The sequence below is a fragment of the Helianthus annuus genome, unplaced genomic scaffold, assembly GCF_002127325.2.
Source record: "Helianthus annuus cultivar XRQ/B unplaced genomic scaffold, HanXRQr2.0-SUNRISE HanXRQChr00c213, whole genome shotgun sequence".
NCBI lineage: Eukaryota > Viridiplantae > Streptophyta > Magnoliopsida > Asterales > Asteraceae > Helianthus > Helianthus annuus.
Window position 1 is genome coordinate 1 of NW_023395729.1, and position 3,093 is coordinate 3,093.

Sequence of the window (3,093 nt, forward strand, 5' to 3'; positions counted from 1 at the left end):
AACCAATCTAATTAACGCCCTAATTAGATCACTGTTTCTTCACATACTGAACAATCAAGGGGCTACTAGTGGTCCAAGATCGACAATCAAGGCAGCGTTGGTAAATAGTAGTGGTTGAGGCTAATGGTTCTCGAGGGTAGTGGCAGTTTTGGGCTAGATGAGTCCAAACAAATGTGTAGAAAGCATGTGATTGATTTACTCGATCTAGGCGAGTGATGCAAGATTGTGTGTTTTAGAAATTAGGATGACTTACGTACAATTGGTGTTGTGACTTGTGAGTGTTTTTATGTACGTAGGTTATACTTGTGAGTTAACAAAGATAAACATGGATAGGTGATTATACATAAATTCGTTTATGAAAAATGAATCCATGGGTGCGTGGGATTGTGTGTGTCAATGTGCCCTAAGTGTGAGTAAATATGTTAAGTGTGCGAGTGAAGTCTACGACAATGACAAATCAGTATGAAGTCCACGATGGTGGTGGCAATAGTGTGTGTTTGCGCGCACATGAGACAAACCCAAATAAACCCAATACATATGTGTGACTAACGTTAATCTTTTCAAGTAACTAGTGTTATACCACAACCGCGCGTTGCGGCGGAAAATCACGGGTCAAGACTTCAGTGTTGTACATCAGAAAACCCATCTATTATTCCTTATATGGTTTAGACTTTAGACCATGGTGGCCGGAACTACATACAAACATTGTATCATTAATGTATTTGATAGGTTTAAGTTGCAACAAAGTCATAATAGTTGAATCCGTTTCTTAGCCATTCGTTGGGCGCACCATGAACCTGTTGCATCGGGCATTTGTTAAGCAGCTACAATAGTTGGTGGGGCGCGCCATGAACCTGTTGTATCCGGCATATGTTAAGGAGCGACAATAGTTGGTTTTCACTCGCAAGTGTATCTTGGATTATTCGTGAATAAATTCACACATGTATGTTAAAAATGATAATCTTTCCGCTGCTGTCATTAGTTTGACGTCTTTGTATATTGACCATAGGCTGTTTATGTTGCTTCTCTTCCATAGTTGTTGGCTCCTTCGTTTCAGCACCTTCTCATAACCAACATTTACATGTAAATAATCACAACGTGGTAGGCAAAACTGTGCTCGTGACAAGCCTGCTAACTCGTGCTATAACAGCTTCAAAACTTTACCATGTGGCGAATCAAGTCGACCACATGGTTAATTCAAATACAGCAACAAAAACCATCATGTCAGACTAAAACAAAGATCGGTGGAGCGATTTGAAGGTCTGATGATGGATGGATAGTTAGAAAGCATACATGTAACCTCATTCTCTCAAAGTTGTTGTTCAATGCAATGCCACCTTTAGTTTTAAAATGTTGGACCTGTTGCAGAACAAAAATCACAGATCAACTGGCATTTTCTACGAAGAAGTAGTGGTGGCACAGTAGACGGGTCAAGTAATGGGTAGGTTCGGGTTGGGTACAACAAATTAATGACATACTGACAACCTTCAACCAGTTTGACCCGTTTCAGTTTCACCCAATGCATTTTGTCTACAAAGTACTCGCCATCATACATGTCATCGTTTCTGCATAACCATGTAATCACACATAAGTTTAATTCTTATAACATTTTCTTTCTGCACATATATGTTCGCTGTTGACATTTTTTCATAAGATCAACTACCATTTCTTTATATCCTGTCATAAATAAACACTATAAATTTTTAAAAAGAGTAATAAAAATGCTAAAAAACACCAACTTTTGTAACATCAAGTGAGTGGGAACAAAGTGCAAAAAGCGCTATGATTCCATTTTAGCGACAACCATGGTTTGTTACTTAGTTGTAGTTAAATGTGAAGAAAAATATACATCATAGATCTAATCTAAACCAAAAAGATTGTCGTGTGTGGTATGCCTTATTCAGCAAGTAGATAAAACCCAAAATCAGAGTTTAAGTCCTCTTCTTACCATATTCATTATTCTCACCAAATACATGTAGTCATGACCCCTGAAATAATTACACTTGCCAGTCAAAATCCCTCTGCATAAATCCCATTTTTGGTTTGATAAGTAAGACTATTCACATCTGTGTTTTCTTTAAAATATTGTCGCATAAAAATCAACCATTTATTAAAAAAAACTAAAGAAAACAAAAGAAGCACAGAAAATAACATGGCATTCAAGTGAAAGAATATACCTGGTTTTAAAGGGTGGATAATTTCCATTTTCATCTGCAAAATGCCAATAAAAACAAAGCATTACAACACATCCACTTTGATGACAATACAAACTGACCAAACTGAAAAATATATACAATCCGAGGTTAACGATTTAAGTTTTGTAAATTGTACTGAGAGCTTAACAATTATATAATTTTATTTTCTTACTTTAGAAATTTAAAGTTATGTCAAGCACGTAACATGTTATTTTTTGTTAAATTAAAAATATATATATATAGCAAGAGGTGGGCAAAAAAAATCGATTTGACAAAAACAAAAACCGAACCAGGTTATAAAAAAAACCAGTTTTTGGAAAATCAGTTTCAATCCGATTCGACCCGGCGGTTTGTAGCCGGTTTTTGTCCCAACCCGGTTTATAAACCGAACCGAACTGTTAACCAAAAGTACCATACTCAAATTAAAGAGAATAAAATGCTCGTTTTTAAAGTGTATTGTTTTTTAAATATTAACGTATAAAAAAGTTATTGTTGTTCAAAAAACTATGAGGGAAGTTGGTTACCTTTAAAGTATTGTTGTATTTACTTAAACTTCTAAAAAAATAATGTATAGTTACTTTTATTGGGTAAAGTTCTTGTACAAATAATCTTAACATACTAAACATACAAATTGAAGGAAAACTCAAAAAGACAAGGTGACATTTTTGTAATTATCAATAACTATCAAAGTTACTCTACAAATATACCTAAAAAAACCTAACCACTCCCCCACCCCCAAAAAAAACCTAAACCCCCCACCCCCCAAAAACCTAAAAAAACCTAACCCCCCCACCCCCAAAAACCTAAAAAACCTAACCCCCCCCACGCCCCACCCCCAAAAACCTAAAAAAAACCTACCCCCCACCCCCAAAAACCTAAAAAAAACCTAACCCCCCCC

General features: G+C 36.0%; 1 long non-coding RNA gene across 1 annotated transcript; it reads right to left on the reverse strand.

The window, feature by feature from the left end:
* Positions 1 to 689: 689 nt before the first annotated feature.
* LOC110907082 lies at positions 690 to 2,268 on the reverse strand. The gene is made up of 3 exons (XR_002573920.2): positions 2,178 to 2,268; positions 1,949 to 2,021; positions 690 to 1,565 (listed from the first exon to the last, which is right to left on the reverse strand). It is a non-coding gene; the product is annotated as an uncharacterized LOC110907082 (long non-coding RNA).
* Between the last annotated feature and the right edge of the window lie 825 nt (positions 2,269 to 3,093).